Source organism: Ornithorhynchus anatinus, chromosome 14, assembly GCF_004115215.2.
Source record: "Ornithorhynchus anatinus isolate Pmale09 chromosome 14, mOrnAna1.pri.v4, whole genome shotgun sequence".
NCBI classification, from domain to species: domain Eukaryota; kingdom Metazoa; phylum Chordata; class Mammalia; order Monotremata; family Ornithorhynchidae; genus Ornithorhynchus; species Ornithorhynchus anatinus.
In genome coordinates this window covers 23001320-23022043 of record NC_041741.1, presented here as the reverse complement: position 1 = coordinate 23022043, position 20724 = coordinate 23001320, and positions in this window count along the sequence as shown.

The window sequence follows — 20724 nt, the reverse complement described above, 5'->3', positions numbered from 1 at the left end:
GCTAAAATTGGCTTGCTTTTGGAGCCTTTTAAATGTGTAGTCCAGACTTCATATGTAAAGGGCTCAGGCGGCGGTAAGGCCAAGCACTGGGCTTAATTATGGCACTTTTCTTTCAGTCCAGCCTCTCGGAAGGGAGAAATGCCAGCCCAATAGATCTCTGGGTGGGAAGGTGCGTGTTGTTGGACGAAACCTGCCATCTGCTGGATAGAGAGGCCCCTTCTTTACAGCGCTAGAGCAGTGGGAAAACCCACACGGGGGACTTTAAAACAAGGCGAGATATCAGGCCAAAACCACAAATGGTAAAATAAAACACTTTTCATCTGTGAAATACACTGTTTTTCATCCAGGTTTGGAAGTCGAATCCTTTTGGAGAATGTGTGTTTTGGCCTCCCTGAAAGGCTAGTTTCTCTTTGAGATGACACTACTTAGAAAAATAATGACAACTTAAGGAGTACTAGTATCTGTGGGAGGGCTTAGTAGAGTGCTGGGCACATAGTAAGTGCTTGACCGATACCACATTCATTATCAGTAGAGGTTAAGTGCTGAGACAGATGCAGACCGATAGACACAATCAATCAGTGGAAATAGATTGAGCACTTATTGTAGAGAACTGTCTTAAATCCTTGGGAGAATAGAATACAGCTGAGTTGGTGCACATCCCCTGCTCACAGGGAGCAAGAGGGAGGTGACGGTCACTAAAATAATCATGGATATTTACATAAATGCAGCGAGGCTGAGGGTGAGGTGAATATCAAGTCCTTAAAATGTACAGATCCAAATACAAGAAGGGAGAGGGGATAAGGGAAATGAGGGCTTTGTAGGGGAATCCGTCTTGCAGGAGATATGATTTTAGGAGGGGTCTGAAGGTGGGGACATTGATGGGAGGGAGTTTCAGGCCAGAGGCAAGATAATAATAATAATGATGGCATCTGTTTAGCGCTAACTATGTGTGAGAAGTGGACAAAGCGTTGGCCGTGATACAGAGATCGAAGCACAGCAAGTGGGCTGGTGTTAGAGGAGCAAGTGGGTGGCCTGGGTTGTAATAGGAAATCAGCGAGGTAAGCAAGAGCCAAATGAACTAGAAGCCCCTGCTATTTTAACATAGCAAAGATGGTCGAGAGTTATGAGAAACATCTGTGCCAGCATCAGGAGTTTCAGACCACCGGGCGTTCCTTCGGACGTTCCGTCTTCCCGGATTGAGCCAGCAGCAGGGTAAGAGCTGCTGTGCAGTCATATACCAGCGCTCTCACTGGGTGTCCATTTGTCCCATTTTATATCAGACCATCTAATTTGTAGCGTTGCCTCTGTTGTTCACAAGGGCCTGGAGAGGAGTGCAAGCGAAGGAACGGCGGGGCCTAGTGGATAGAGCACAGGACTGGGCGTCAGACGGGCCTGGGTTCTAATCCCAACTCTGCCACTTGTCTGCTGGGTGACTTTGAGCAAGTCACTTCACTTCTCTGTGCCTCATCTGTAAAATGGAGATTAAGACCATGAGGTCCGGGTGGGACATGGACTCTGTCCAACCTGAGAAACTTGTATCTATGCCAGTGTTCAGTACAGTGCCTGGCACATGGTAAGCATTTAACAGACACCACGAGAAAGGGGTGATGGAAGTTCAGGAGCAATTCTCTTGGAGCAGTGCTCTAGGTTTGGATGAACTCCAAATCTTTCTACAAAATGATATTTATGACATCATCAAGTTCCATTATGATTCAGTGCATATGATGTGTCTCGGGCTTGGCCGTGTCTGGTATTTTGGAGGACACCCTACTCCCTCAGGCATTTCGGTCTCTCCTCCCCACAGCTTGCCAGGAAGTCCAAAAGCCTGAGAGCCTTGGACTCTGGCTAGGTGGCCTCAGGCTTGTGACTTAGTGGAAAGAGCATGGGCTTCGGAGTCAGAGGTCATGGGTTCTAATTCCGGCTCTGCCACTTGTCAGCTGTGTGACTTTGGGCAAGTCGCTTCACTTCTCTGTGCCTCACTCACCTTATCTGTAAAACAGGGATTAAGACTGTGAGCCCCGCGTGGGACAACCCAATTACCTTGTATCTTCCCCAGCTCTTAGAACAGTGCTTGGCACATAGTGAGTGCTTAACAAATACCATCATTAAAGGAGAGCAGTGAGAGCCCAACATAGCTTCCAAGTCAGCTCTCTCCCCTTTTTTTAAGAAGGTTATATAACCCTGAGGCATTTCCCCATTAGGCCATATGTTGAGCAAAGAGTCTGTTCCTCCCAGTTCCTCCACTTGCCTGCTGGGTGACCTTGAGTAAGTCACTTAACTTTCATCCATTCATTCATTCATTCATTCATTCATTCAATCCTATTTATTGAGTACTTAATGCATGCAGAGCTCCATACTAATGCTTGGAAAGTACAATTCGGCAACAGATAGAGATAATCCCTACCCAACAATGGGCTCACAGTCTAGAAGGGGGGAGACAGACAATGAAACAAAACAAGTAAACAGGCATCAGTAACATCAAGATAAATAAATAGAATTATGGATATATACACATCATTAATAAAATAAATGGAATAATAAATATATACATATATACACAAGCGCTGTGGGAGGGAAGGGAGTAGAGAAGCGGGAGGGAGTAGGGGCAATGGAGAGGGGGCAGTTTCGAGAGGGCAGTTTCTCTGGAGTGAAGGAGGGGTGGAAGCCAGATTACAGGGGGTCAAGGAGAAGGTTAGAAAAGAGAAAGTGAAGGTGCCGGGTGAAAACTACTAACTCAAGGAAATTGGAGCGGAATGGACAGCGGGAGGTGGAGTGATAACTAACGAGTGCATGGGGTCAAAGAAGGATAGGGGATCAGTGGGGTCATCCTCCTTCCTTGCCGATATCATTCCCGAAGCAGAGGGGCCGAGGAGCCCTTGAACACCATTACTGCTCTCTCTTCAGTAATAATAATTACTATTATTATGGTACCTGTTAAGCACTTACTATGTGCCAAGCACTGTTCTATGCTCTGGAGTAGGTTCAAGTTAATCAGTTTGGACACAATCCCTGTCCCACATGGAACTCACACTCTCTATCCCCACTTAGGGAGAGAGATGTGAAGTGACTTACCCAAGGTCACAGAGCAGACGTGGAGGAGCCAGGGTTAGAACCCAGGTCCTTCTGACTCCCAGGCCCATGCTCTATCCACTAAACCAGCGGTCCCTTCAGGGTTTGGGCCAAGTCCAGACCTCCCCGTCCTCTGAGATTGGGCTAGTCTGGCCCTATGCTGTCCCACTGGAGCACCTAGGTCCCCTTCTCCTGATCATTTGGGATGAGGGGGGAAAAAGTCAAGGAAGCAATCATCAGAGTGAGCCCAGGCCAAACACATCATTCTGAGAGCCACAATTGTGCCTGTGCAGAATTTGACCTGTGGGCAGTTATTCCCTTCACCTCTGGGATGGCCATTTCTCTGCAGTCCAGGGAGGTTATTATACCTGAGCAGTGACGGCTCCCTCCGGCTCTTTCTGATTCAATCTGGGCTCCTTTCCTATTCAGTCCAGATCAAGGCTTCCCTCAGGTTGGACAGAACCCAGGCCTGGACGAGGGGGCGGGGGAAAATCCTCAAAGATTCAACTCCTCATTTCCTAGACACAGCAGCATTCCTAGGCTCAGCTGGCAGTGGGGGAGGCCAACAGGAGAAGGACCTTTCCATTGACCTTAGAGCATTCAATCATCTTGCCCCCTCTTACCTTACCTCACTGTTCTCCTACTACATCGTATCCTAGTGGAAAGAGCACGGGCTTGGGGTCAGAGGACATGATTTCTAATCCCAGCTCTGCCACTTGTCTACTGTGTGACCTTGGGCGAGCCAATTCACTTCTCTGTGCCTCAGTTACCTCATCTGTAAAATGGGGATTAAGACTGTGAGCCCCATGTGGGACAAGCTGATTACCCCAGTGCTTAGAACAGTGCTTGGCACATAGTAAGCACGTAACAAATACCATAATTATTATTATTATTACAATCCAGCCCTCACACTTTGCTCCTCTAATGCCAACCTACTCACTATCTACTCAATTCCATCTATCTTTCCACCGACCTCTCGCCCTCATCCTGCCTCTGGCCTGGTACACCCTCTCATTTCATATCCGACAAACAATTCCGCTCCCTTCTTTCAAAGCCTAATTGAAGGCGCATCTCTCCTCCAAGACGTCTTCCCTGACTAGGCCCTCATTTCCTCTTCTCCCACTCCCTTCTGTCTCAGCCTTGCTCTTAGATTTGTTCCCTTTCTTCACCCCTCCTTCAGCCCCACAGTAATTAAGTACATCATTAAGGGCAGGGAATGTGTCTACCAACTCTCTTGTATTGTGCTCTCCCAAGTGCTTAACACAGTGCTCTGCACACAGTAAGTGCTCAGTAAATATGATTAACTGAATGACTGATTGATCACTGAGAAGAAAAGTGGGGCTCACTCTTCTGGTATTCACCTGCTGCTCTTCACTCTAAGAGGTTAACCTCTCACGGCTCACTCATTCATTCAATCATATTTATTCAGGGCTTACTGTGTGCAGAGCACTATACTAAATGCTTGGAAAGTACAAGACAGCAATAGAGTCATTCCTTGCCCAAAGCGGGCTCGCAGTCTAGAGGCTCACAGGCTCTGTGTGAGACTTCACTCACACTTCAGTGACAAGGGACAAGTCCATGAAAGTTCATACAGCAAAATCTCTACCTACTTACTTTGTCCACATCAGAACCACTGAGCTTTTGAAGACACGTTATGCTTCCGAGAAGTGAGAAAAAAGTTCTCATTATTCCCTCTGGACCATGTTGAACAAACCAATCTTAAAAACCACCTTTTTATGGTATCAGTTGAGCGCTAATTATGTGCCAGGCACTGTACTAAGCATTGGGGCAGATATGAGCTAATCAGGTTGGACACAGTCCATGTCCCACATGAGGTGCACAGTCTTAATCCCCATTTTACAGATTCGGTGACAGAGGGACAGGAAAGTGAAGTGACTTTCCCAGGGCCACAAAGCAGACAAGTGGCGGAGCCAGGATTAGAACTCAGGTACCTCTGATTCCTAGGCCCAGGGTCTTTCCACTAGGCTACGCTGCTTCTCATTATGGTATCATTATGGCAGTCGACATCTTAATGGAAATGAGGCTTAACACTGACCTGAACCTGATAATTACCATCTCTGAAGAAGCAGACGCAAGACTTATTGTGTCATTATTTTCTGAGCTTCTAGGACTGATGAAATTAGAAACAACAGGTCTCTATGTTACCCCTGATTTCTTTCTGCTCCTAAGGACGAAGCCAGTAGTATGGCTGTAATTTATGTTGGAAAGATTTACACTGGGAATCAAAAAAAAACAACAAACTATCACTGCTCTCTCTAGTACAGTGCTCTGCACACAGTAATCTCTCAATAAATAGCACTGATTGAGTGAGATTCTCTCCAATAATCTGTTTTAAAAAGGTAAAGGTGATTTGCTTAGGTGCATTCAAGGATGGCAATTTTCTTTCGAAGTCATAGATATTTGAGACCTATGTTATCTCATACATTTGGAAATCATCTTCCGGGAAGAGCCAGGAGCCCAAGAGTCTGGCCCGGCTCTGCCAGTGACTCATCGTCCGACCTTAGAGAGGAGGGTTATTTATCTTTCCGGTCTTCTGTCTTTTCTCCACTCCACAAAATGAGGAGCCTCTGCAGATGACCTCAAAAATGCATGTGTGCTAGCAGATCGATTTGAGGCCTTAGAATGAAATCTGTTATGGGAGTGCAAAATATCCCTTTATTCTCAGTTCAGTTCGTCTGCACTTTAATATGCCCTTTGGAGTGAAACCCAGCAACTGTTGGATGGATCTTTTTCAACCGGCAGGGTGAACTCTGGTGTACAACTCTGGTGTATTGTACTTTCCCAAGTGATTAGTAATAATAATAATAATAATTGTGGTATTTGTTAAGCGCTTACTATTTGCCAAGCACTGTTCTAAGTGCTGGGGTGGATACAGGGTAATCAGGTAGTCCCACGTGGGGCCCATACTTTTAAACCCCATTTTATAGATGAGGTAACTGAGGCACAGAGAAGTGAAGTGACTTGCCCAAGGTCACACAGCAGACAAGTGGCGGAGCCTGGATTAGAACCCATGTCCTCTGACTCCCAAGCCTCTTTCCACTAAGCCACGCTGCTTCTCTAACAGTACAGTATTCTACATACAGTGAGCACTCAGTAAATACTGCTGATTGAATGATTATGGAAGGAAAAATCAAGGTATTCCCTCCTTAGTTGGGTCAGCAGGTATCTCGTCAGGTCTTTTGTTTTCATTTTTCAGGACTCGAACTGCTGTGGTGACCTCTTCAATCACCGGGACCAGGGCTACGTCTTCACAGGCTGGAAGGTTTTGAATGTTTGGAAGTCCTTGTCTTCCAGTAGAAGGTGTGTTGCCATCTTTTCAGGATCGATTAGACTGTAAGCTCATCAAAGGGCAGGGACTGTCTCTGTTACCGATTTGTACATTCCAAGTGCTTAGTACAACGCTCTGCACATAGTAAGCGCTCAATAAATACTATTGAATGAATGAATTCTGTCCTTGGCTGTGATGAGACTGGAGCCTAAAGAGCCCAGGCATGGGAGTCAGAGGACCCGGTTCTAATCCCACCTCCATCACTCATCTGCTGTGTGACCTCAGGCAAGTCACTTGACTTCTCTTTGCATCGGTTTCCTCATCTATAACTTGAATATTAAATTCTACTCCCTTTTACTTAGATTGCAAGCCCCACATGACACAGGGACTGTGTCCAACCTGATTATCTTGTATTTCCCCCGGGATGTGGCATCCCGTAATGGATACAGCATGGTCCTGATAGTCAGAAGGTCATGGGTTCTAATTCCACCCCTGCCACCTGTCTGCTGTGTGACCTTGGGCAAATCACCTCAGTTTTCTGTGTCTCAGTTGCCTCTACTGTAAAATGGGGATTGAGACTGTGAACCCCATGTGGAACAGGGATTGTGTCCATCTTGATCTGCTCATACGCACCAGAGCGTTTAGTACAGTGTCTGGCACATAGTAAGCATTTAACAAATGCCGTCATTATTATCTTTACGTAGTTAGCACTTAACAAAAACCATAATATTGTTACTGTTACTCGGAAGCTGTGAACAGGAGCACATAATACTTAATAGAGTGTAGAAGTCCCTGATCTCATGATCTGCACAGCCCATCTGTCATACGTGTTTCTTACTCTTGATTTTCATATACCAATGTTGGTCTCTGAAAGTCTCCCTCCTTCTACTAATATCTGTGACATTAGTTAAGTGCTTACTATGTGCCAAGTCCTGAGGTAGTTATGATACAGAGGCAGAGCAGACACAACTCCTAACAGTCTAAGTGGGAGGGCAAATGGGTATTTACAGATGAGGGAACAGAGCAACATGGAAGATAAATGACTAGGTCAATGTCACACAGCAGGCAGGTGGTAGAGCCAGAATTAGAACCCAGGTCACCTGACTCCCATCCTGACTCCCCTACTCTTCCATTAGGTCTTGCCACTTCTGCTAGTCCTGCTGTGCCTCAAAATGCTCCTGGGGAAGCCTGTTCTATGGAAAGAGCCCAGACCTGAGGCAGAGGACCTGGGTTCTAGGGTCTGCCACCGATCAGCATGGCTCAGAGGAAAGAGCACGTGATTAGGAAGGCAGAGGTCATGGGTTCTGATCCCAGCTCTGCCACCTGTCAGCTGTGTGACTTTGGGCAAGTCACTCAACTTCTCAGTGCCTCAGCTACCTTATCTGTAAAATGGGGATTAAGACAGTGAGCCTCACGTGGGACAATCTGATTACCCTGTATCTACCCCAGCGCTTAGAACAGTGCTTGGCACAAAGTAACTGCCTAACAAATACTAACGTTATTATTATTATATGCTGTATGGCCTGGGCAAATCAATAGGTCCTGAGTTCTAATCCCAGGTCTGCCACTGATATGCTCTATGGCCTGGACGTCAATTCACTTCTCTGTGCCTCAGTTTCCACATCTGTAAAATTGGGATTAAATCCTATGCCCCCTATCTAGACTGTGAGCCCCATGCAGGACATGGACTGTATCCAACCTGATAACCTTGTAACTACCCTAGTGTTTAGAACAATGCTTGGCACATAGTAAGCACTTGACCAATACCATAATTATTATTAGTAGCATTATTAGCTGTTTTGCTGATAAGCAGCATGGAAAGTGGAGAGAGCACAGTCCTGGGAGTCAGAATCCTGACTCTGTCAATTGCTTGCTGTGTGACCTTAAGCAAGTCACTTAACTTCTCTATGACTCAGTTCTCCTCTTCTCCTTCCTACTTAGACTGCGAGCCCCATGTGAAACAGAGACTGTGTCCAACCTAATTAACTTATATCCTCCTTAGTGCTTAGAACGTTATTTGACACAAAGTAAGCACTTACCAAATATCATAAAAAATAGGCCTCTTACCTCAGAGCATTTGCGTCGAGCTCATTATAGTGACTTTTCTCGGCCAAGCCCAAAGTCTTTACATTATATTCCAGTGGGCTGGTACACAGCACCACGGAGAAATGCCCATTTGTTTTGTATGACGGTGATTGGGGTTTGAGTTTCCTGTTTTAACAGGGTTGTTGTGAATTTGCTGCCAAGCTCCTTGTGAATGTCCTGGTTCTCCACGGTCTTATCATTCAGGTTTGTGAGGATTTAGAAAGCATTACTGTCCCTCAGTAGAAGTATACCACTGCAGTTCTTTGGTTGATGTATTTATAGCTGTCCCTCAGTAGAAATATAAAGTGCCGTCCCTCATTAAAAGTTATATATTTTTGTCCCTCAGTACAAGTTACAGACTGCTGTCCTTCAGTCGAAGTATATACTGCTGTCCCTCGGTAGACCTATATTTTGCTCTCCCTCACTAGAGGTCTATACCACTAAAACTGAGAAGGAATATACCACTGCTGTCTCTCAGCTGAAGTATACACTGCTGTCCCTCAGTAGAAGTATACCTCTCTGATGTAGTGTACCGCTGCTATCCCTCAGTAGAAGAATATATTGCTGTCCCTTACTAGAAGTCTAAGCTACTGACCCTCAGTAGAAGTATACCACTGATCCCTGGGGTGGCCCTGCCACTTTTTACCTCTTCCCCAGCCATTTGACATTCTCAGACCCTTTTCTCCCACCACCCCAGTTCTTTCCTTGCTCCTTCCTCCTTTTCTCCACAGATCCCCATTGTGGGCAGGGAATGTGTCTGTTTATTGTTATATCGTATTCTCCCAAGAGCTTAGTGCTCTTCTGCACCCAGTAAGTGCTCAATAATAATAATGTTGGTATTTGTTAAGCGCTTACTACGCGCACTACTGTTCTAAGCACCAGGGTAGATACAGGGGAATGAGGTTGTCCCAAGTGAAGCTCACAGATGAGGGAACTGAGGCACAGAGAAGTGAAGTGTCTTGCCCACAGTCACACAGCTGACAAGGGGCAGAGTCGGGTATATAAATAGGACTGAGTGACTTTCCCACAGTAGAAATACACCACTGCAGTCCCTCAATATAAGTATTCCGCTGGCATGCCTCAGTCGAAGAAGTATGCACTGCTGTTCCTCAGTAGAAGTATTCCACTGTGGTACCTCAGTATACTACTGAGGTATACTACTGAAGTATACTGCTGTCCCACAGTGGAACTCACACACTGCTGTCCCTCAGTAGAAGTGTATACTGCTGCCTCTCACTGCCCTCCTTCAGTAGAAGTATATCACTGCTGTCCCTTGGTAGAGTATACATTGCTTTCCTCACTAGAAATGTATACTACTGTCTCTCTGTAGAGGTATACTGCTGCTTTCCCTCAGTTGAAGTATATACTGCTGTCTCTCAGTACAATTACACCACTGCCCTCCTTCAGTAGAAGAAAACTGCCGCTGTCCCTCATTAGAAGTATATGTTGCCGTTCTAGAAAGTGTATACTACTGTCCCTCAGTAGAAGTATACTGCTGCTTTCCTTCAGTTGAAGTAAGCTCTGTTGCCCATCAGTAGAAATATTCCCCTGCTGTCTCTCAACAGAAGAAGTATACATTGCTATCACTCGATAGAATTATGCCACTGCTATCCCTCAGTGGAAGTTATATACTGCGTCCCTCAGTAGCGTGAGCCCGTAGTGGATGGGGATTGTCTCTGTTGCTGAGTGGTACTTCCCAAATGCTTAGTACAGTGCTCTGCACACAGTAAGTGCTCAATAAATACGATTGAATCGATGAATGAATGAGTGAATACTCCTGTCTCTCAGTATAAGTATTCCACTGCACTCCTTCGGTAGAAGAATGCCAGTGCTGTCTCCAGGAGTAGTATATTAGTGCTGTCTCTCAGGAGAAGTATGGCACTGCTTTCCTTCAGTTGAGGTATATACTGTTGTCTTTCAGAAGAAATATGCTGCTGCTGTCCCTCAGTTGAAGTATATACTACTCTCCCTCAGTAGAAGTATACCACTGCTGTTCCAGTGGAAATATAGCATAAACTATTGCTTTCCCTCTGTAGAAGTATACCGCTGCTGTACCTCAGTGGAAATTTACTACTTCTGTCCCTCGGTCAAAGTACATGCTGCTGTCCCTTAGTAGAAGTATAACACTGCTGTCCCTCAGTAGAAGATTACCACTGCTGTCCCTCAGTAGAAGTACATCACTGTTTTCCCTCAGTAATAATAATAATAATGATGGTATTCGTTAAGCACTTACTATGTGCCAAACACCGTTCTAAGAGTGGGGTAGATATGAGTTAATCAGGTGTCCCACGTGAGGCTCACAGTCTTAACCCTCATTTTACAGATGAGGTCACTGAGGCACAGAGAAGTGAAATGACTCACCCCGGGTCACACAGGAGACAAGTGGCGGAGCCAGGATTAGAACCCCATTCCCTCTCACCTTATTAAAACCATCGCCCCTGACCTCCTCCCTTCCTTAACTTCTATTTTTAACCACTCAATCTCCAAGGGATCCTTCCCCACTGCCTTCAAACATGCCCACGTCTCCCCCATCCTAAAAAAACCTGCTCTTGACCCCACTTCCCCCTCCAGTTATCGCCCTATCTCCCTACTACCCTTCCTTTCCAAAAATCCTAGAACGAGTCATCTACAATCGCTGCTTAGAATTCCTTAACTCCCATTCTCTCCTGGACCCGCTCCAATCTGGCTTCCGTCCCCTCCACTCTACCGAGACTGCTCTCTCTAAGGTCACCCATGACCTCCTTCTTGCCAAATCCAATGGCTCCTACTCCATTCTGATCCTCCTTGACCTCTCTGCTGCCTTTGACACTGTCGACCATCCCCTCCTCCTCCATACCTTATCTCACCTTGGCTTCACGGACTCCGTCCTCTCCTGGTTCTCCTCTTATCTCTCTGGCCGGTCATTCTCGGTCTCCTTCGCTGGAGCCTCCTCCCCCTCCCATCCTTTAACTGTTGGAGTTCCTCAAGGGTCAGTTCTTGGCCCTCTTCTGTTCTCCATTTACACTCACTCCCTCGGTGAACTCACTCGCTCTCATGGCTTTGACTACCATCTCTACGCAGATGACACGCGGATCTACATCTCCGCCCCGTCCTCTCCCCCTCCCTTCAGGCTCGCATTTCCTCCTGCCGCCGGGATGTCTCCACCTGGATGTCGGCCCGCCACCTAAAACTCAACATGAGCAAGACTGAGCTCCTCATCTTCCCCCCCAAACCCGGTCCTCTCCCAGACTTCCCTATCACCGTGGATGGCACGACCATCCTTCCCATCTCTCAGGCCCGCAATCTCGGTGTCATCCTTGACTCATCTCTCTCGTTCACCCCACGCATCTTATCCGTTACCGAGACCTGCCGGTTTCACCTTTACAATATCGCCAAGATCCGCCCTTTCCTCTCCACCCAGTCGGCTACCTTACTGCTATGGGCTCTCGCTATATCCCAGCTAGACTACTGTGTCAGCCTTCTCTCTGATCTCCCTTTCTCCTCTCTCACCCCGCTCCAGTCTATTCTTCACTCCGCTGCCCGGCTCATCTTCCTGCAGAAACGCTCTGGGCATGTCACTCCCCTTCTTAAACACCTCCAGTGGTTGCCTATCAACCTCCGCTCCAAACAAAAACTCCTCACTCTAGGCTTCAAGGCTCTACATCACCTTGCCCCTTCCTACCTCTCCTCCCTTCTCTCTTTCTACCACTCACCCCACAAGCTCCGCTCCTCTGCCGCCCACCTCCTCACCATCCCTCGGTCCCCCCATCCTGCCGTCGACCCCTGAGCCACATCCTCCCGCGGTCCTGGAACGCCCTCCCTCCTCACCTCCGCCAAACTGATTCTCTTCCCCTCTTCAAAACCCTACTTAAAACTCACCTCCTCCAAGAGCCCTTCCCAGACTGAGCTCCCCTTCTCCCTCTACTCCCTCTACCGCCCCCCTTCACCTCTCCGCAGCTAAAGCCTCATTTTCCCCTTTTCCCTCTGCTCCTCCACCTCTCCCTTCCCATCCCCACAGCACTGTACTCGTCCGCTCAACTGTATATATTTTCATTACCCTATTTATTTTGTTAATTTTGTTAATGAAATGTACATCACCTTGATTCTATTTAGTTGCCATTGTTTTTACGAGATATTCTTCCCCTTGACTCTATTTATTGCCATTGTTCTTGTCTGTCTGTCTCCCCCGATTAGACTGTAAGCCCGTCAAACAGCAGGGACTGTCTCTATCTGTTGCCGACTTGTTAATTCCAAGCGCTTAGTACAGTGCTCTGCACATAGTAAGCGCTCAATAAATACTATTGAATGAAGGAATGAATGAACCCACGTCCTCTGACTCCCAAGCTCAGGCTCTTTCCACTAGGCCACGCTGCTTCTCAGTAGAAATATATATTCCTGTTCATCTGCAGATGGAAGAATTACTACTGCCATTTAGTAGATGTACACTCTTGCTGTCCCTCAGTGGAAGTATACAACTCGCATCCCTCAGGAGAAGTACAGCACTTTCACCCCTCAGTAGAAGTATACCACTGCTGTCTCAGGAGACATATACAGAAGTACACCACTGCCATCCCTCAGTTGAAGTATACACTGCTGTCCCTCACTAGAAACACACTACCTTTCTCTCTTAGTAGAAGTATACTACTGTGGTCACTTAATAAAAATATATCACTGTTAACCCTCAGTCAAAGTATATGTTCCTGTTCCTCAGGAGAAGTACACCACTCTTGTCCCTCATAGAGAAATATCACTGCTGTCCCTCAGTAAAAGATTACCCCTTTCATCTCACAGTGGAATCATAATATAGATGTCACTCAGTAGAAACATACCGCTGCTGTTGAATCTGCTAGTTCCCAGTACCCCAGTCTTTCTTCCACTTATGCGCCTCACACCCAGTACTAGCATTGAACTCGTCCATTCTCATCCGTTTATGTGATGTTGATAGTCCTGTAATGTGTTTCACCATCGTCAGCCCTCTGTTTGCTCCTTATTTCCTCTGCTACCCTTCTCTATTCCCTCCTAAGGGCTGTGGTGTGCGTGGGGGCGGGGATCAGGGCAAAGGGTCCTGAGAATGGGAGGGAGAAGGGAAGTCAGTGATCATGTTCTGACCCGCACTCAGAACCATTTTCTCTTTCTATCTGTTCTCCTGGGAGCAGGATTAGAGCAGATATAGGAGGCTTCGCTCAGTCGAGGGGGGAAAGGAGAGAAATGTGTTGGATCATCTCAAGACTCTCAGTCAATTGTGCTGCTTGGGAATGCTTCCAAATCAAATGGAAAACTTGGAGATGGCAACAACTTCGAATATTTATTATATATATGAATATTTACACTTTCACATACATATATATGTACCTATATATTAGTAATAGTATTTATTAACTGTTTACTGTGTGCAGAGCATTTTACTAAATACTGGGAGTGAATGAGGAGGAGGGAATTAAATATAGTATAATCAATCATTCAGTCAATTAATCATATTTACTGAGCATTTGCTATGTGCAGATTAGTCTATACATGTAGTATTGTAGTATATATGTATGTATACCAGATTTACCACACAGACACACTCATACATTTTATATGGTGCATTAGTATGTACTCACATACACACACATATATATATACCATATATATTTGTATGTATATATTTACACACAAAAAAACTCCTACAACTTTGACTTTGCTTAGTTTTTCATTTTTTCAGATTACTTATCTTATTTTGAACTCATTCAACCTTTTGATTTGGAAAGAGGCATCTATATTTCTCCCCTTTTAATAGATGAGAAAATAGAAGCAAGAGAGGTTAAGTGGCTTGGCCAAAATGACATATCAGACGTACGAGAAGCAGGATAGCCTAGTGGGAAGATCACAGGCCTGGGAGTCAGATGATGTGGGTCCTAAGCCCGGTTCTGCCAATTACTTGCTGTGTGACCTTGGGCAAGTCATTCACTTCTCTGTACCTCAGTTTCCTCAACTATACAATGGGGTTTCAGTACTTGTTCTCTCTCCTGCTTAAACTGTGAGCCCCAAGTGGAACAGGGACTGATTAATATGTATCTACCCTGGCACTTAGAAGAGCGTTTAACTCATGGTAAGTGCTTAACACATGTATTATTAATAATAATAGTAATAATAATAATCAGACCAGTGGCAGAGCTGGGACAGGGACTCCTGTTCCCTGACTCCACACTCATCCTGTTTCTAATAAATCATGCCAAGTTCCTTCCTAATCAACTTTAAATAATCAAATTTCACCTAACTAATCTACTGCCATTTTTTTTCTTTTTTATGGTATTTGTTAAGCGCTACTATGTGCCAGGAACTATTCTAAGCGCTGGGGTAGATAGGCGTCAATCAGATCGGACACAGTCCATGTTCCACATGGGGCTCACGATCCCAGTTCTACAGACAAAGCTGAGGCACAGAGAAGTTAAGTGATTTGCCCAACATCACGCAGCAGACAAGTGGCAGAGCTGAGACTGGAACCCAGGACCTTCTGACTCCCAGGCCTGTGCTCTATCCACTAAGCCACGCTGCTTGAGAGAACTTGATCCATCATAATGACCATCAGAATTTAATGCATATTTCCTAGGTACAGAACTGGCATCAGCATCAGCAGCACTGGGGTGAGGAGGTTATCTTACCTTGGGCTTGGCACCACGGAACTCACACAGCTCGGGCTAGCTCTGGCTACCTCGGGCTAACTGAGCTGGACCTGCAGCCACTTAGCTAATGACGACAGCAGTGTAGCACGTTGGGAAGGAAAACGTTCTATCCCGTGGGGCTCAAATAGCCACTGCGGTGGTCCCAGAGAGCTCAATCAAACAGTGGCATTTATTAAGCGCTTACTTTGGGCAGAGCACTGTACTACACACTTGGGAGATCTCATACTCCCAAGCTCTAGTACCAGGGGCAAGAGGAATCTCAGAGTGAAAGAAGAGGTGATGGTGGAAAAGGAGAAGACATTAGAGAAGCAGCATGGCTCGGCGGAAATAATAATAATAATGATAATAAAGGTGGTATTTGTTAAGCGCTTACTATGTGCAAGGTGATAAGTTTGTCCCAGGTGGGGCTCACAGTTTTAATTCCCATTTTACAGATGAGGTAACTGAGGCACAGAGAAGTGAAGTGACTTGCCCCAAGTCACACAACTGGCAAGCGGTAGAGCTGGGATTAGAACCCACGACCTCTGACTCCCAAGCCCAGGCTTTTTCCACTGCTCACTGCTTCTCTGTAAGAGCAGAGCATGGGCTTGGGAGTCAGAGGTCATAAATTTTAATCGCGGCTCTGCCACTTGTCAGCTGTGTGACTTTGGGCAAGTCACTTCACTTCTCTGTGCCCCAGTTACCTCATTTGTAAAATTGGATTAAGACTTTGAGCCCCACGTGGGACAACCTGATTATCTCGTATCTCCCCCAGTGCTTGGCACATAATAGGCACTTAACAAATATCATCATTACTATTATTCTTATAACAGGGAGGGCCAACTCATTCATTCCATAATCTTCCTTTTGGGCTACCTAAGTGCAGAGCATTGTACTACGCGCTCCAGAGCTTAGTAAAGTGCCTGGCACATAGTAAGCACTTAGCAAGTACCCTCATTATTACTATAAAAGTAAAAATATAGTTCCCACTTCCTTCCTTCTCCCTTCACCCTCTTTTCCTTTCTTCCTATCCTTCTCCCTCTCCTCTGCCTTCTTCCCCCTCTTTTCCTTTTTCTCCTTCTCTCCTCAAAGTCTCTTTCCTAAAGCCCCCCACTACCCCAAGCTCAAAATGAAAATCTGGCACCTTGTGTATTGGCTGCTTGGGGCCATGCAGCAGAGTATATGATGCCTGCCCTCAGTGAGCTTACACAGACATCACATCCAGCTTCTTGGGGAGTTCCATCAGCATTATTCTATTTATTGATATTGATGCTGCTGATGCCTGTTCTCTTGTTTTGATGTCTGTCTCCCCGCTTCTAGACTGTGAGCCCATTGTGGGCAGGGATTGTCTCTATTTGTTGCTGAATTGTACTTTCCCAGCACTTACTACGGTGTTCTACACACAGTAAGCACTCAATAAATATGACTGAATGAATTAATCTCGGCAATAGTTCAGGCAGACCTGGGCCACCCCTGGGATCTAGTGAATTTTCACAATTGCTCTGGGTCTACCTACTAAAGATCTATGCCCTTCTGAGAAATGGAAGAGCTTCATCTCTGAAAGACTTCAAACCAGAGCTTCAGGGTTGCAGGTGGCAAGAGAAGAGAAGAGGGCCTGGAAAGCAGTTTACAAAGTGAAAACAGCATACTTGCTATATTGCAGTTCCACTATTTAAACTGAACTCTTCCCCACTAAGCCAAGACCAACATACTTTCCTCAAGAAACTTGCTCTGAGACCTCCACCACATAGAGACAGTCCCCCTGATAAAGAAAAATCTGTACTCCAAAGAATAATAATAATAATAATATTTGTGGTACTTGTCAAACACCCACCATGTGCCAGGTCCTGCACCAAACGCCCGAGTAGATATAAGGCAATCGGGTTGGACACAGTCCCTGTTTCACTCGATAACTCCGGCAGAAATTTCTTTAACTTTCCCTTTCAAAGCCATTTCCACATTGGAAATATTGTTATACAGGGTATGTGTTTTCTCGTCATTTCGTTGCCTTGAGGGAAGCTGAAATCGTGCTTGCAATTCCAATAAAAGGTCTTCCAGACAAAAAACATCCTCAGACAAGGAGGCAGTTATTAATTATGCTCCCTCATGCCACAATTCAACCATGTCAGTGGGAGTTTGAATTGATGATCAGCTTCAGGATGGGGCACAGACATGCTTAGGCTGAATGTCTGTGGTTGAAGCTGACAGTCCACGTTTGAGGTTGAGAGTCCATTTTTAAGGCTGAGCACCCATGATTGAAACTTAGCACACATGTTTGAGGCTGAGTGACCACGTTTGAGGCTGAATGTCCATGTTTGAGGCTGACCGCCCATTTTTCAGGCTGAGTTCTCATGTTGGAGATTGAGTGCCCATATTTGATGCTGAGCACCTATAACGGAATGAGTGTAACCCTGCTCTTTAGAAGAGCTGATGTTGATTTACCCAATCTTAAATAAAGTTCAAATGCAATTCCCTTTGTTCGGAATACAGGGGATGTTCCCAAAGGTAGAGTTTGGCAAAGAGAAAGTCCTGTCCTTTCCTTGCAGATAATGAGAAATCATATCTTCTCCAAGAGGCCTTCCCTTATTACTCTACTCTCCCCACACTATTATACCCTCGACCACCACTCCAAGACTTTAACTTCACATTATCATTTGGGTACTCACCCCCTAACATTAATGTACATAAGTATAGTGCTTATGTACACTCCTTTAATCTCTGTTGCATCTCCCTACTTGGAATTTATTTCGGTGTCTCTTTCCCTTGCTAGATAGTCCATTTCATGAGGGCAGGGATCTTGTCTACCAACTCTTTTGAACTCCCCCAAGCACTTAGAACAGTGCTCTGCACACAATAAATACAATAAGCTCTCAATAAATATGATTGATTGATAGGCATTCTTCAGGTGATTACCGACTATCTTGTTTCCATCCCAGAGCTTAGAACAGTGCCTGGCACATTTAATATAACAAATACTATAATTATTTGAGAAGAAACGTGGCATGGTGGAAGAGCACAGGCTTGGGAGTCAGAGGTCGAGATCTGCCAATTATCAGCTTCATGACTTTGGGCCAGTCACTTAACTTCTCCGCACCTCAGTTACCTCCTCTATAAAATGGGGATTAAGACTGTCAGCCTCACGTGGGACAATCTGATTACCTTGTCTCTACTTCAGTGCTTAGAATAGTGCTCGACACATAGTAAGCGCTTAACAAATGCCATCATCATCATTATTACTTAGAACAGTACTCTGCACACAACAAGCACAATAAGATCTCAATAAATACTATTGATTGATTGACAGGTATTCTTCAGGTGACTACCGATTATCTTGTATCCTCCACAGCATTTAGAGAAGTGCCTGGCACATAGTAAGCGCTTAGCAAATACCATAATTATTTGAAAAGCAGTGTGGCTTAGTATAAAGAGCACAGGCTTGGGATTCTGGCATTGTGGGAGTCAGAGAAAGAGGCTCAAACATGGACATTCAGCCTGAAACATGGGCACTCAGCTTCTAACAAGAACGCTCAGCCTCAAACATGGACATTCAGCCTAAAACATGGACTCAGCCACAAATATGGACTCTCAGCCTCAATCCCGGCTATGCCACTTGTCTGCGGTGTGACCTTGGATAAGTCATATACTTCTCTGGGCCTCAATTACCTCATCTGTAAAATGGAGATTAAGACTGTGAGTTCCACATGGGAAAAATCTGATTACCTGGTATCTACCCCAGCGCTTAGAGGAGTGCTTGGCACATAGTAAGCGATTAACAAATACCATCATTATTATTATTACTTTTTTATGTGATATGATGGAGTGTAAACATTTTTTTCTTGGACTATACCTCAATTTGAGTCTTTTTTGATATGTGTATATAGAAAAATATTCCTAGTTCTTAAAATTCAGAGTGTTCTCTAAGATACGAGAGACTGAAAGATGGGGAGAGGGAGAAGGGGAGGAGAGAGAGATAGAAATCATTCAAACACACATAAGTAGCTGATGCAGTTTCAGCCCTATCCTAGCAAATTCTGTCCTAACCCTGGTTCTAAGGTTGCTATTGGAATTATCTGTGGTAGGGGGAGGCTTCTTCAGTCTTGCCGTGATCCAGGGGACCAAGATTGGACCAGCAGATAAGCATACACACTGTCAGAAGGGCAATGTTCCTATGTTCCACCCAACAGGATTTGCCAGGAGCACAAACCTCTTGTGCAAAACTCAGCAGAAGCACAGCAATCGTGTTGAGGCCCAGGGGAACCAGATACGACATTGACCTCAGGGAAGCTACGGAAGTCTGGTACGTGCCAGGCACTCTTAGGAAGCTGTGTATTATCAGGACAACCTGGGATGGGTTTTCCTAGAGAGATACAGAATAAAAATCCAGGAAACTCTGGTGGAGGGGAATGGTGTGAGGGCTTGAGTGAGCATGCGTGGATCAAGCCAGTCTTCTCAAACTCACCACTCACTGCTGTTACCCTCAGCAATAAAATGCCTGGGAATCGGAAGGACCCGGGTTCTAATAATAACAACAATAATAATAATGGCATTTGTTAGGCACTTACTACGTGCCAGGCACTATATTAAGCCCTGGGCCGGATGCAAGCAAATCGGGTTGGACGTGTGAGCCACGTGGGGCTCACAATCTCAATCCCCATTTTACAGATGAGGGAACAGAGGCACAGAGAAGTGAAGTGACTTGCCCAAGGTCACACAGCAGACAAATGGCAGAGCCGGCATCAGAACCCATGACCTTCTGACTCCTAGGCCTGTGCTCTATCCACTATACCCAATCCTCGCTCCGTCACTTGTCTACTGTGTGATCTTGGGCAAATCACTTATCTTTTCTGTGCCTTAGTTACCTCATCTGTAAAATGGAGATTAAGACTGTGAACCCCATTTGGGACATGGATTTTGTTCAGCCTGATTAGCCTGTATCTACCCCAGGGCTCAGTATAGCATCTGGTACACTGAAAGTGCTTAACAAATGCAATTAAAAAATAAATAAGTCTGGGGATCCTCATCTTCTGAGTCCCAGTACTTGATGTTCCTTGGTTGTTCCCATGAGCCAGGGCTGCTCCCACTCCAGGGAACAACCTTGAGAAAATCACATTAAAGGCTAATTAACTCTAAAGAAGAAAAATGTTACATCAACATCCTCATTATCATCATCAGTCACAGAAGCAGATCCCACTCTCCATAAATAGAGACCAATATCTGATAGAGTGACCTTTGGGCACCTGATGACTTCTCACCCACGTCTTGCCTCTGGCCTGGAATGCCAATACAGTGCTCTGCACATAGTAAGCATTCAATAAATATGATTGAATGAGCGAATGAACCTGTCCCTCAACCCCACAGCATTTATGTACATATCCGTGATTTATTTATATATATATTAATGTCTCTATCTCCCTCTAGACTGCAAGCTCCTTGTGGGCAGAAATGTATCTACCAAAGGGGAAAGAGTCGTCTCATTTCTGAGTCCCCATTGCTGTTTTCATACCATTCCAATCAATACGAGGACCAGCGTATCCTAAGGGATATAGCACGGGCCTGGGAGTCAAAAAAAACCTGGGTTTGAATTCTGGCTCTGCAGCTTGTCTGTTGTGGGACCTTGGGCAAGATGCCTAGCCTCTTTGTCTCTTAGTCACCTCATCT